This window comes from Lissotriton vulgaris, chromosome 4_1, assembly GCF_964263255.1.
Source record: "Lissotriton vulgaris chromosome 4_1, aLisVul1.2, whole genome shotgun sequence".
Lineage (NCBI taxonomy): Eukaryota > Metazoa > Chordata > Amphibia > Caudata > Salamandridae > Lissotriton > Lissotriton vulgaris.
Window position 1 is genome coordinate 1108521799 of NC_141691.1, and position 15567 is coordinate 1108537365.

Sequence of the window (15567 nt, forward strand, 5' to 3'; positions counted from 1 at the left end):
CCACGCCTTGCCTGAAGGTGCTACATTGTGTGCAAGTGGTTCCGGGGCTCAGCCGAGACCCTCGGACCACTAGAACGCTACATCCCTTCCCAAGTTAGTTCTTGTTTGCTGTGTTCACACATTGTTCACGAGTAGCACATATATTCTGCTAGTCTCTGACTGGGCTTAGGGTTAGGCCGGAGATGGTACATCTGTCTTCCTCTCGCTGGCGTTGCTGTTCGCACAGGCGATTGCACTGGTAATACTGGTGCCGGTAGAGTCGGTTCCCCTTCATGTGGTGTTGTCCTGGGTTGTTCTTCACGTCGACCCGCTGGCTGGTCATCATTGTGGTTTTCAAAGCTTTCTTCAGCTTCTGCTGATTCCGCTGGGATGCGTTTAAACCAGGATACATTGCGGGTCACCTCCTCTCCATCTCTGTGTGCAGTGACTGCAGTGCCCTTGGTGTCCTTGATGACCCATGGTTCGGGCTCATATGGCGTCCTGAACTTGCCCCCTGGTCTTCGTGTCCGCAGTAGCACCGTATCTCCCGGCGCTAGGTCTCTACTCTGTGCTCTCCTCCTTTTGTTGATCCGTTCATTGTTCGGTCTTCTCCTCCGCTGGGTCTCACTGGACTTGTAAGGTTCTGGTGCCCAGCCTTCTGTCATCGGGAGACTGTCTTGCCGATTCCCTGCGAACATCAACGACCACAGTGTTCTCTGTGTTGTGCTGTGCGGCGTGCTTCGATATTCTCCCAGGAACTGTTGTAGTGCTGATTCTGGGTCGATTTCATCAATACTTGCTATCCTTAATGCCTTGTTGATGGTTCGCATGAATCTTTCGGCCTCACCGTTGGCTTGCGGCCACTGTGGTGTTATGCGGTGATGTTTGATCCCTAGTGTGCTCATAAAGTCGCGGAACTCACTCCCCTGGAAAGGAGGCCCATTGTCCGTCTTGAGGATCTGGGGGCGACCAAACATGGCGAATATTTTGCTCAATATGGGCTGAACATTTCTGAAGCTGGTGGATTCAGCTAACTCCACGATGGGATATTTGGAAAATGAGTCTATTAGAACAACCGTTGTTCTCCCATCTGGGAAACTCCCAAAGTCCATGCTTACCCAAGACCAGGGTGTAGGGGCATGTTCCTCTGTGATGACAGGCGCTGGGTTTTCAGGAGTGCTGGTGAGTTGGCACAGTCTGCAATTCTTTACTAGGGTGTCGATGCTGTTCTCCATCTCTGGGAACCACACTTTCTCTCTCATTCGGCTCTTCATCCGCCGCGTTCCTTGGTGTCCTGCATGCGCCAACATGGTGGCTTGTTCTTGCAAGCTGAGGGGTAGTACTATGCGGCGTCCCCTGAGGATCAGTCCATTCTTTGCCATGCTTAGTTCGTTGTGAACTTTCCATATTTGGCCTATCCTAGAGCGCTCATTCTCTGACCAGTCATTGTTGTCCTTTAAGAAACCATTCCATGTTCCTGTTGGATGGTGTTTGCCACCTTTTGTAACACTTTGTCTTGAAGGTAATGTTCGATTATCGCTGGAATGGACATAGCCTGAGGGCATGCGCTCTGAGCCAGGAGATTGATTTCTTCTTCGAACAAGGTATCTTGTTCTTCAGGTACCATTCCATCTGCGGCCGGATGACGGGACAGAAAATCAGCTGGGTTCTTTTCACCAGGTCTGTAAATTAGGTCCATTTGATACTGTTGTATTTGAATTGCCCACCTCTCTATCCTAGGGGGTGGATGTGGAGCGGTTCCTCTGAACAGTGGTATCAGTGGCTGGTGATCAGTGACTAATCGAAACGGGCATCCCACCACATATAAATGAAAATGGTTGCAGGCCCATTTTACTGCCAGTGCTTCTCTTTCAATTTGTGAGTACCGGGATTCTGTGGCTGTTAACGCTTTGCTGGCAAACGCCAATGGGGTCCATACACCTGGCTCTGCTTCCTGCGTCAATAATGCTCCGAGCCCCACCGGGCTAGCGTCGACTAGGATCTCCGTTTTTCTGGAGGTGTCAAAATATGCAAGCGTTGTTGTGTCTAGTAGGGCTGCCTTAATTTTTGTAAATGCTTTCTCCTCTTCTGTACTCCATTTCCACGGTGCATCCTTCTTCGTCAGGTTGCGAAGCGGCTCTGCTATGGTGGCTAGGCCGGGGATGAATCGCGCACAATACGGCGCCATGCCTAGAAAGCTCCTCACCTCTGACGCTGTGGATGGGGCTGGTGCATGTTTTATGGCGTGTGACTTGCGGGGATCCACCTTTACTCCATTGTTGTCGAATATGTATCCGAAGAATTCCACTGACTTTTGGAAGAACTTGCACTTTTCTTGATGGAGTGTGACTCCATGCTCCGATAGCCGTTTGAGTGTTGCACGTAGTCGCTGGTGGTGTTCCTCACTTGTTTTTGAGTGGATGAGGATATCATCGCTTACGTTCAGTACGCCTTGCAATCCTGATAAGATCTCTTTAACAGTGTTTTGGAAGATCTCGGCAGCTGACGAGATGCCAAAATTCAGGCGTTTGTAGCGTCGCAGGCCCAGGTGCGGGGAAAATGTTGTGATATAGCGGCTTTCCTCCGCCAGCCGGAGTTGATGATATCCGGCATTGAGATCGAGCTTAGAGAACCATTGTGCTCCGTTGAGGTCAGCTAGAATGTCATCGACTGTCGGTGTAATATGTCTCTCTCGTTTGATTGCCTTGTTTGGCATGCGCATGTCTATGCAGATGCGTATCTTCCCAGGCTGACGGGGTTTTTCGGCGATCACCATTGGTGAAACCCATGGGGTTGGGCCAGTGACTTTTTCTACTACGTCTTGTTTTTCCAGGTTTTCTAGCTCCTTTTCTACTGCTGCTCTGAGATGGAAGGGTATTCTTCTGTGCCTGAGAGCGATGGGTTGTATTGTTTTGTCGATATGTAACTTTATTGGCGGTCTTTTGATCATGCCCAATCCTTTGAACAGCGATGGAAATTGCTGTAGTAACTCGTCAACTTGGATGCTTTTGACGGCATTTGCGAATGCAATTAGGTGTAGGTCTTCGGCCGTGTGGCTTCCAACAAGGAGGTCGGCTTCTTTGTCCACCAGGTGGAAAGTTGCAGTGACTTCGTGTTCTTCCGCTTTTACCTGTACTACCATCTTGCCTCGCAACGGGAGTGGCTCTTTCCCCCCGTATGTGAATATTCGAACCTTGGATGGAACTAGTTTCGGTTTAGGATCTAAAGCCTTATAGTGCTGGATGCCCATGACATTCACTGTGGCGCCTGTGTCAATCACCCCGGTTGTCGGGGACCCATCTATGAGTATGTTGCACTTGGGTTGCGGCCGTCGTCTTTGTTTCAGCTCATTTGTGAACGAGACGAAGTAGCACTCACCATCTTCATCTTCCGAGGAGTCGTCGAGCCTGTCATACCTTTGGTATGTTGATTTCACGCTTCGTGGTGATTGTTCTTCTTCAATTTCTAGCTGGCGGATCGCTCCAGATAGTGATTTCTTCCTGAACGATCCCCTTCCTCGGCCTCTTCCTCTGCATATGCTGGAGAAATGATTCGGGATCCCACAGTTTGAGCAGGTCTTCCCGCGTGCTGGGCAACTCCCTGCCTCATGTGCTTCACGCCCACAGTAGCCACATTGTGGTTGTCTCTGTGTTCTGGTTGGCCATCTGCCTCTTCCACCTCGGCTGGACTTGCTGATTGCATCAACCCTCTCTGCCTTAATTGTCGCTCCGTTGTTCGCGTTGGTGTTCAAGACTGCTTCCATTGCTGAGGAGCGTACATCCGACAACTCATACGATCTTGCCAGTAGGAGGATTTCCTCTAAGGTGATCTTTGGTTGGCAGAGGATCAGCGTCCTTAGGGGTTTGTTTCTGCACCCTTGTATGAACTGGGCTGTGACTTCTTTATTTGAATCATCCTCTGTGCACGTGCTGACGAGTTCACGTAGGCGGGCGTGGAATGCATCCATGCTTTCACCTTCCCTTTGCCTGGACTGCCTAAATTTGAATCTCTCATAGTGTGGGTTAAGTTGAGGATCAAAGTGTGCATTGAGTGCTTGCACTGCGGCATCGTAGTTGTTCGATTCCCCGGTGTTCCGGAGGTGTGCAAATACTTTGTATATTTCCTCGCCACCAAAGTGAAGTAGTAGTGAACGTTTCACTTCTTCATCTTTTTCCCTGGTGGCTATAAAATAGTTATTTAGACTCCCTAGCCATATAGCCCACCTAGGTGCCGCCGTCGACGGGTCTGCCAGTCCACTGAATGGTGGTAACGCTTGCACCTGCGCGTGTGATGAGTGTTGGGTTGGTATCGGCGCTGGTACGTGTTGTTGGGGTGGAGGCTGCACTGCTGCATTTTGTGGAAGCGCAGCATTACCTGCATTACCTGGAGGGCCTCCTCCCGCGTTTTCCCCTGGTGGGTCAGACATTGTGGGTGCTGATGGTCCCTTTTGGCTTTAGTGTGATGTTTTTTCAGGTGATTGGTGATGCTTTGCCAATGCTTGTTGGGTTGTTTGTTGGTTTTGCCAGTGCTTGTTGGCATTGTGTCCCTGTAATGTCTCTCTGTTGTGTTTTCCTGTCAAGATATGGCTGCCAAATCTAACTGTCTGTTTTGCTTCTCTCTATTGCTTTTGCCAATGCTTTATTGTTTTTGTATTGTTCGGTTTTTTTTCCCCCTGTTATGTGCCTTGGGCAGCTGGGCCTTCTTCACGCTTGAAATCGGCTTCGCCGATGTTTTTCCCCGCTTGCTGTTGAGAGCGCTGCTCTGCGCTCGTGTTCCTGTCAGTTTCTGCGTGTGTGAGGCCTAGTCGGGCGTCGGACCCTGCTTCTGCGCATGCGCGTGCTCTGCGCGGCTCCTGAGGCGTTTCTGGGCCTCGATCTCGCTTTCTTCCTCCACCCGGTGCCTGACGCAGCTCCCACTCACGCTGCTTACCGGGATGTCCTTCTCGGGTGCCTTCTTCCTTCGTGGGCTGAGGAGCGCCACACAGCCTCAGATGGGGACAGCTTTGACGCCCTCAGGGAAAACTTCGTGAGCCACGCGTCGCTCCGGTTCCGGACTCGCCACAGACGTCGCCTGCAGGTAGGGATATGTACGATCCCACCCTCGTTCGCCAAAATGTAGGGGCCTGCTCTCGCTGAGGGGTAATAACAAAAAAGGGGACACTGACACAGGTACTGGATCGGTTGGACAGGAAGTCCCGAGTGACTTCCTACTGTTTATTTATAGCCTTCAGGCCACGCCTGGCCTGAAGGTGCTACATTGTGTGCAAGTGGTTCCGGGGCTCAGCCGAGACCCTCGGACCACTAGAACGCTACAAGTGCCGCCGGCCGCCGCCCCTTAAATTGTGCCGCCTGGGGCGGTCCGCCCCCACCGCACCCCCTAGCTACGCCGCTTATGGCACCACCTGTGCACTAGGTCTCCATACCCCAAGTCCACATGCCAGCAGGAGACTGTGAAGTCACAGATGGTGGCTCACTGCCACCAGCCTCTCTCAAACTATGCCTAGTAATGATTATCCAGTTTCTTTACAAATAAAACCCAGTTCATAGTATTAACGAACTTCTTTTGAGACGCTGCGTGATTTGTTGCCCCAGGGTAACCCATCTTTCCCTGAGGTCAGTCTCTCCAGTTTCTTTCCTTGTGAACATGCACTTCACATATGAGGTGCGCCTTTGTGTGACCCTGCTATGTTACTGGGCCCATGTGTCATCGTGGTCCTAGTTCAATGCCGAAGGCTGCATTGGCTACAGCAGTCCTTCGGGGGCGCCACTTCTGTGTCACATAGTAGTACTTCTTTATTCTTGGACTTTTATAGCAAAAAAAACATACTTGTTAATAGGAGCACTGCCTCCTCGATTCAATATTTTATTTTTATTGTATCATAGTTACTAGTTACTATGCAGCAGCATTGCTAATTTCATAAAGTCTAGTAAACACTTGTGGTTTTGCAGAGCCGTGCTGCTTAGGATGCCATGTGAGAGCCTATTCTACAGATCTATCCTGCTCACAGGGTGCGGTCTGTGTGCCCCAGCTTTTATCACTACTCTTAACAGATGTACTGGCTTCACATCTCTTGCTGATGACTGTACCTTATTGCCCATCCTAGGACGAGTCTCCATTGGAATCCATTAGGTGCATTTTTGACCTCGCTGCAGGGACTAATTGGTGAAACAGACACCATCTTAAAAAGAATGCTTAAGCTTCTAAAATCATTCTGCATTCTAGACAAATACTTACTCACAGTAGGATCGAAAAATTACGTATGTAAATGTACAATATTATGAGTTGTGTAACGTGTCAATAAAGTGTTTTGATGTAGTAAAAAGCTATGCAAATAATGTTCCTGATATATTATTCAGCATTTACATGCTTCTCTTGATGAGCTGTGCCATTTCTTTGCTCAGGCAACTGCTTCATTTTTTAGGTTTGACCTTTTCCACTGGGAGCAATACATCCCACTGTGGCCCTTTTAATATTTCGCTGGTTTTGGGCGCCAGTGTAGTGTTTCTTCTCGATTGTTCAGTCCATATGCCACTATAGTTCTTCTTTGCTGACTGTATGTGACATTGCAGATAGAATGAGTCCAAACTTGCTGGTATGATGAGTACGGTCTCAATTATTTTCCAAATTATAGCAGTCATTTTTCAGGGCCACAGCTCATTTTTAAAATTGAGACACCTAGTGACAGCCTGTGTTACTTAATGAGTACGCTGGCTTAGTGATGGCGCGTGATACTGCATGGCTGTGCTTCTCAATTTCTGAACTCCCAACATCAGAATAATAGTCCAGAGGTTTGGCTTTAATATGATAATGTTTTCAAAGTGCCTACCAGTAATTGAGTGTGTTCAGTACATTAAAGCCCAACCTACTGGCTTTTGCCAAGGTTTCTTTATTGTAGGAGAAATAAATGCTGGACAAGTAACTGGAAACCATTCAGATATTAACATATTTTGTACCTGCAAACAAATTTTCGTTAGATACTTCCTGTCAGAATGCAAGGAAAGTAAACAAAAAATGTACCTAAACATGAATTCTGCAAACATTTCTACCATTTCCATACAATATCTGTGTCCAGGTTCGTAGTGTCTTTCATTTACTCCTATGTCTTAGCAAAATCTGTATGCGGAGTGTTAAGCGAACAGGGAGACTGACTGGAGTTTAGGGAGACTGTGTGCAACAGAGACATTTCTTCATCAGAGTGCTGTAACAAAAATAACACTTCATTCCACAGCACAAAAAGAGCTCTACAATCTCAAGCTTTTAAATGTTTGAAGGGGCAGTGCTTTTGAAGACACATAATGTTATATTCTCCACTGTATTCTTCTGATATCATGTGCGTAGCCCTCTGTTCACAAGTCTACTAAAGACTTGTTTTGAACTAATATTTAGTACAAATCATTTAATAATGCAATCTCGAATGGGATGAATTATCAATTAATCATCACCCATGAATGAACTAAGAATGGCCTTGAAATAAGTCTTAAATGAGGCACGAAAATTGTGAAGCAAATGTGTATGAGGTGGGAGCTTATCTCTGTTACTTCATTGCATTTCTATTATTAATTGGCAACATTAGCACTATAAAGGTAAGGAGAGGCGTGAGTGCTCTCCGCGAGGAGTCAAATATTTTTATCATCACCATTTTCCAATCCTTTATCACTGTATTTTCCTTGGGTCTGTTCCCCGACCAACAGCTACTCACACAGGTGATCTGTGGCTGGCACCATGTAGCATTCAGATAATCTTTGTTTCACAATGCACTACCTCCCAGTGAACTCAGAATGCATGTCCACTGCTTCTAGTACAGATAAATACCAATCACACGCCATTTGAGGGCTCACTGGTCACTGGCGGGGGATCACAAGGAAACCTACCTCCTACCCTTGTCCCCAAGGTAATTTGGATAGGAGTGGATTCACTGCAGACAAAGTACCACACACTCAAGGGAAAAAGTGGCCTGTTGGGGAATAAACTCATTCTAGCTCCTCTCTTGCATATTCATTCCAGCACCTCACTTGCCCCGATAAGCAGTTTTTTTGCACTACCAATCGTTGCAACATTTTCTCTGAGACAGCTAATTATTAGCAGGAGGAAGCAAATAAACTGTGCACCTATAGAATTACCATTCAATTCACCAAGAAGGCCTCTGATGGGGACAAACGAAAGATCAGGCTATATATGAGGAGAGATGCAGCCTGGTGAGCCTGAAGCATCCTACCCATAACCCGGGTCCTTGTAAATGATCACGCCACACACAGAGCTTGGTTTTACACATTTTTATTAATCAGCATGTAATCGTGTACTGAACATTCTGGATCATGAATTCTATGAACGGCTTGGGAGGCAGGTATTAGTCATCATAAATGTAAGTTGAACTAATAAACGGCTGCTGTTGTGCTCATACCTAAATTAACCAAACAGTGCCACCATGTGTCAGACAGTCATAAGCCCCGGTGTTGCCAATTAGGTGCCCGTGCCGAGCACCGGAAACCACTGGCTAAAATTAAACACTGCCCTTAACTCTTTTTTAACTCTTACAGCAAGATGGGAGAACCACACCCGGTCCAGTAAAGCTCTTCTCGTAGCTACAACCTCACGGTGTTGAAAAAATTCAACTTGCATAAGCCACAATGTATCTTAGGGCATTGGGATGACCAGTGTGCTGGACACGGATTACATCTAACCCCACTGAGCTTCCATCAAGCAAAACCACTGTCTGCAATTTAGGAAATAAAGTATGCCATTTTAGTTGCGGTCTCAACTGCATGCTTGATTTTCTTGTAGTCTAGTTTACATTTACTTGACCATTTAAATGGGACATTTCATTGTATTAAGTCTCTCAATGGGGCAATTACAGTGGTAAGGTCACTTATATACCTTGAACAGTAACTGGCCCTACCAAGGAAGGATCTCAGCCTAGTTACACCCTGATGGGGAGAAGTAGATGACAAGGCTTGTACTTTATTCTGGTATAAAGTCATTTCCTCATCAGAAAAGACATGGGAAAAGAACTTGAGTTTGGTTTGATGAAACTCACATTTAGCCATATTTAAAGTGCAAAATGCATAAACAGGTATACAACAAACTTGGATCAAAGCTTTATCATGTTCCTTTCGCGTGACCCCAAAAACTAGAATGATATCACTAATTGAAAGAATTTGTGACTGGCTGTATTATATGTCGAATGCTATCATGAAACAGTTTGGCAGGTGATGACACTAAAAAACTTGGCCTTTTATTTCGAAACAAACCAACAAGGGCCGAAAAGGTAGTAATGTACCTGCAATTCTCTTCCAGTTTGAGCTGGTGATACCCTTTGTTCAAATCAAGGCGGGAGAAGACTTTACCTCAAATCAGCTGCCATCAATGTGCTAATCTGGATGCCATTCTCTTTCAATTGCCTTCTTTGCTTGGCACATATCAACGCAGATGTGCATAGCTCCTCCACTATCCTTTTTCAGCACTACCACTATTGGTGATATCCATGGCGTCGAACCAGTAGATCACTCAATGAGGTCATGCTTTAAAAAGTTTTTTCTCAACAGCCTCTTGTAAATGGAATGCAATTCAACTATGTTATTGAGCAACAGGATGAATATCCTCATTTATGTGACGTTGAACTTTCATGGTCTTAAGCCTTCGCAACTCATGAAACAAAGATGGAAACTGATTCACTACCTCATGATAGGCATTGCCCTTGTAATTGAAAGAAACCAGCCCCATGTCAACAGCAGTAGTGTAATGAAGTAAACATGCGCTCGATGAAGTGCATGGCAGGGCACGAATTGTTGCTTGTACTTTCGTATTTTTATACTTCACAGTGGCTATGAATGAACCTTGACTTTACAGTGATGTTGAAGCAGCCCACGTTTACACTTTGGTTTTTGAGAGAATTGAACGGGGCACTGGAGACAGTTCATTGCACTTCTCAACGCTCCACTGTCTAAGACAAAAAGTACGGAGCACCCATCACTTTCAGTGTGATTTAGGACAGGGCCAAATTAATTTGACATTTTTTTCGGCCTAGTTTTGACTGGCATTCTTCCTTGCAAGAAGCCAACCCTACATGTGCACGTTGTCCAGCAGTAAACATTATTGCACACTTATCTTCCTCACTGTTGCTCGACAACAGCAAACATTTAGATGAAGAATTGTACAACAATCAACACGGTTACGTTTCTACTTGCCTCTACTGATGTTGCTGCTTTGCCTTGTGAGCATGCGTAGAATTTTCTGGTATCCTTTTAGTTTTATCGGCGTGACACACTTGATGTTTGCCTCATTTTGCAGACTGTTACAAAATGGTTCTCTGTCTTGCAGCCTTTGCATACTTGTCCAATGGCGAGACATCTACCCTCATGTGGAAAGCAAAAGCCACATTGGAAACACATTCCTTTTCTGTGAAAACATTACTTTATGGCCTGCAGACTTGTGTTCGGACTTACTTTTCAAACTTAGCTCTGATTCATATTGGGCTGTTCTGGCCTCCAGGTTAACTGCCTGCCAGTCAGCTCTCTCCTCTGCTCTGGCAGCCATGAGTAGTCGCTACTAGCAGAGTGTCTCTTTCAGCATTCGTTAGCTGAAGGAATCGGAGCGGCAACCATCTATCACTCCAAGATGCATGGCCTCTTCATCATTAAACTCATTAGATCTGCAATACTTTATGAGCGAATCGAGTCTTTCTACAAACTAATCATTTCACCATCTCTCTGCCTTACCTGACTGAAAATGTACCTTTCATTTCAGTCTATATTCGGCATTGGATTGAATTCGGGAGTTTAACGATTCTTTGATTTCATGGTACGTCACATCACTACTTCTCAGTATTTTCTTTATGAACTTCTTTTACACGGTCATCTGTAAAATTCTTTAGATATTTAATGATTTTTTTTGTCATTAACTTCTTTCAGCGCATCAACAAAATCATCGAAGGTTTCAATCCAGACAGCCCATCTGTCACCAATATTTTGCTTTTTGGAGGTATTGAAGGAAGGTGGTGGTTTTAGGAAAACAGCAGCATTATAAACAGTTATAGTCCTTACTGACAAGGAAATATGCTGTTCACTTAGATTTGCACCATGTATACCATCTCTAAGTCCTTGCAACGTGCCTGCTTCAGGATCGTTATGGCCAATCTGATCTTCTATGGCTTGCTTTCGCTTTGCCATTGGTGCCTTTCAATTTCTTTCGAGCTGTGAGGAAAGCACCCAATGCCTCCTATGGTGTCCGCTTTTGTGGTAACTGTCTTTCTATTCACAACCCTTGGGCCAAAGGATGTGGTATGAGGATTCTTTACTCAAGTTTTGGTAAGCATGAATGTATTCTCTTTGTTTGCCTGTCGCGACTTCTAATGTTTCTCTGCTTTTATCGTTTCTTTGTGTTCACCTGCTTCTGCTCACAGTATTCTCCTGCTGCTCGCTGCACTTTCCAGACCAGGTAGTCACTTCCTTTAGTGTTTCTTGACGTTAGAAATGTCTCTGCTTTTGGCAATTTCTCGCGTTTAGCTAGCACTGCCTCTAGTGCTTCTCTGTACCTGGTTGTCGATACCTTTAGCGTTATCGTACTGTATGAACGACGATTTGGTGTCACATTGTGACACAGTACCACCGGTCTTGACTTTATCAGCACATTTCTAGCAGACAACAAGCAATTTCTGTAAGGCGTTCACTTTCTCCACAGGCCTGTCACTTTAACTCTGCATACGCCAACTATCCTTTTTCACTTCGACTGAGGCACACGCGGCATGCACAAGCAGTTTGCTGGGCCACAGCAAACACTCCTGGAGAGCACTCAGTTCTTTGGATAGGGGTGTTTATGAAATTCCCTATCTCGTCACCAGTTGTATTATCCTACCCCCACCGAGTACTTGTAAATAATCATGCCACACATAGAGCTTGGTAGTCCACGTATTTATTAATCAATGTGTAACTGTGAACTGAACATTCTATATCATGAATTCTATGACCCACACCCAAGTAATTATGTCACTGTTCTACAGAGTCATCAGGAACACAAAAGGTCACGTCATCTCTAACTTACAAGAACCTAGGTAACCGAGAGCTTTATATCAAAAGACCTCTTAATCATCACATTTGATGGTTGTGTCACAAGGGGACCTTCAGCTTTCAAAGTATTTATGTGCATTCTGTTTATTGTGTATGTGTGAGTAGGCGTCTAGCTCTTCTGTGTAATTTCTTCAACTTCAAATTAATTTGCATTTGAAACCTGTTCTCTCTCTTAGTAGAATCTGTCCATGCACACATATGGTGTCTTGATGTCCAAAGTCCTGATGCCACTGTGTAAGATTCATGGACCCTGGAACGGGTTTGTAAGATAGAATCTTAGCACGCCCCATCCTGTCAGAAGATAATAGGGTCTTAAGAGTTTGAGAGGCTGTTGATAATGGGAATAACAATTAAGCCTAGCAGACCATTCTCAAACAAGACTGGTGAAAAATCCTCACACATGGCTGGAATCTTATCCTTGCATAATTCTTGATATAAGAGTTGTTGACTGGAAAGCATAAAAACATTTCCTTGGTCCCTCTGGTAGTACCTTGTGTTGTTACATTGGTATTTGAATGTCTGAGATAAAGTACCTGTGATTGAATCTGCCCTGTGCCAAGTGATCCTTGAAAATAATAATTTCTTGGATTCTATAGTCGGTCAGGTTTTCACCAGAAAATATTCACCCTTGAAAGATATCTCTAGGATCCTGGAGTGTACTTCAAAACATTTTTTGTGGCCTTGAAGTCTGTCCCCACTGCCCAACTGGCGGAGCTCACTTCTGCTACTGGCACTTACCTTGATTATATGGAACACTTCTGTTTAATCATTGAATACAAACTAACTCACTCTCTTTCCAGCTGCCTCGAGGTAAAACTCTGAAAATGTTTACATCTCATGTCACTAATGTACTTGCTGAAATGGTGGTAACTTTCTTCCAGAAAGTATTTTGCATTCTGCCTTCTTATATAGTGGTAATTAACATACTTAGAGTCTCTGAGCTCAGACCAAATCACTGACTGTGGTTGTATGTGACCTAGTAGGCATTTTTGTACAGATGCTGTTAATGTGTACAATGTATCTTAATGGCTCAAAACAGCTAGTGTTCCAACAGCAAAATTGTCATGCTAGGCAAGTCGCCGTCACAGATACTTTCAAGGAGGAGGAATATTGGGGACTCTCTGGTTCAGTATAAAACCATCTATCCGGCATCCACCTTGAACCCTGCAGATCTAAAGGCATCATGTGAGGCAACACATGTTCATTCGTAATAAATAAAATAACATTTGGGTGTTCCACAGAAACCTCACTCTGCATGCACTACATATTTAATCCTGTGTCACCATTATCACATGAATACCAATCTTCATTCATAACTGAGGCTCATCTCAATTAGTGACAGGAGGTGAGACAGGAAAGGACCATGGATATCACCTGATGAATTCACATGAGCTTGTTGGTTTATGCCTACAAATGGATTTTTCTTACGTGAGAACGGCCTGCCCTGGAGCATCACGTTTTTTAAGCTTTTTTTTTTTCACAACCAATTTTATTGAGCAAATGAGCAATGAGAACATGGCGTCCCCAAGACCGAGGATCACCACGACAATATCAATACAGCAAATCACGTAGGCAGCAAGTGATGAAACAGACTCAAGAATAGGCTCAGTATAGAAATCCCCCATTTGCCCACCCTATCCCACAACTCCGACCCCCCCAGCCCCAAAACTCCCCTCCCAACCCCCCCCAACCACACGTGTACATAAAGCAATAGAATAAAATGTATAGGTGTAGGGCAACCAGAGCGTCGCTGCTTCGGGCCAACAATGTCACTGTAGTCAAATGTCCTCCTCTCGCTCCGCCGGGGGATCCAGGGACAGACCCCGGTAGTCGGCCCATCTCTTCCATATTTTGTAGTGTTTGCGCGGGCAGCCCCTCGCTTCAAAGATCGGCCTCTCCAGACCCATGAAATAATCTAGCCCAGCCTTCCATGCAGACAGGGGGGGGGGGCCTCACCGCTTTCCACGCCCGGGCCAGATCCCGCTTAGCCACAACAAGCCCCAAGAGCAACAAGTGTCGCTTATATACGTTTCCCCCAACCCCCTCCATGATGTGCAGTAATCCTAGGCGGTGGGTACGTTTTAAGCTTTTTTTTTTAGTTACAGAATTCTAAAAGTCCTCCCTCTTATCACAGATGTGATAGAAGGGAGAAAATTCTCTGAAAGTGTCCTTACACTATGGAAAGTGCATGTCCAGGCCAACAATATCCTCTATGGTATTACCAACGTGCACTTAAAGGGAAACACTCTCTATGGAAGAAAAGGATTTAATAATCTCTTTGGAAAGTACCCCTTTTACTTTTACAATGTATCATGCCAGAGATGGTCGGGGTTGCTGGATGTCTGACTGGTGGGGCAGTCATCTGGGAAATGACCAAGGTCTTGTCAAGAAAAACATGATAGACAAGGGGATTATCGACCAGGCAAGCCCAGAGTTACAAGGAACGAAATGCTTGCCAAGCAATGGATGGTAAAAAAACTGTTGAAAAATGGCAATTGTGCAGATGGCACTATTTTGGGCACACTGTGAGCCTCAAAGGGTAAGCAAGTCAAGCAATGCAACCTTGCATTTCCTTTCTGAAGACGTCTGCTCCAGTGATGATAGGGGCAGGAATTTCAAGATGGACTATGGCGATGATGCTTCAGACTACACACTTCACTGGCCATAACCGAATCAAATAATTTAGCTACTGGTCTAGAATACGAAATGAACTACCTTAACACAATCTTACATTTACAGTTCCATATCTTTTAAAACTATGGATAGGGATTATTTAAAAGCATGGCAATCTATAAAATAATTTTGTGGTGGAGAAATGAGAAAACTTCTGTAGTGATTCACTTAAAATTCTGATCACTGACTCACTACAGTAGTCACAGAAAAAAGGTTAAAAGGCAATGCAAACAGTAATTATGAACTGGACAGCCACAGCTCAGGTTAAAACTACTGTTGTTTAATTTCCAGTGAGGAATATTTGAATCAATTAGGTGACAGAATTGCTAAAAGAATCCACATTCCCCAGCCGTCTGATTACTGTAGGTCTGCAAAAATGCCTTTTATATGCAGTTGATGTCCTGCGGGTACCCATCACCAAGGGGCTTCTATGCAATTTAGACTTTCTAAAAATATAGTGCAGAATATGACCACTAGGAAGTACATACACAAAGATTAAATTAACTTTGTTTGCAGATTTTTCTTTACCATTAAATTCCCTCTCAATTGCATAAAAGCACAGACCCATGTGGGCCAAACAATACACAAATTCAGACATTTTAAACTGGCAATAAAAATGTATCAAGACAAAACCCTTAGCTCCCCAAATCGAACAAACCCAGAGTTTATGCGGTTACCACCTGATGGAGAATTGGGATGATCAGGATAACTAGAGGTGGGAGATCTCCATAGTGGGTGACCTGCTTGAGGAAGAGTGAGCTCATATATTTCAGTTCCTCTGTAAATCCACTGTTTTCCCTGGCCTTCAACTACTATGCGCCGGATTGCGTTCAGTACCTTGCAAGACCTGGAA

The 15567-nt window shown here is 45.0% G+C and overlaps 1 protein-coding gene across 5 annotated transcripts in view; it reads right to left on the minus strand.

Moving 5' to 3' along the window:
* The window catches only part of MSANTD3 (Myb/SANT DNA binding domain containing 3), a 310518-nt gene that overhangs the window by 184518 nt on the left and 110433 nt on the right, over nucleotides 1-15567 (minus strand). The gene's annotated exons all lie outside the window — the stretch shown is intronic.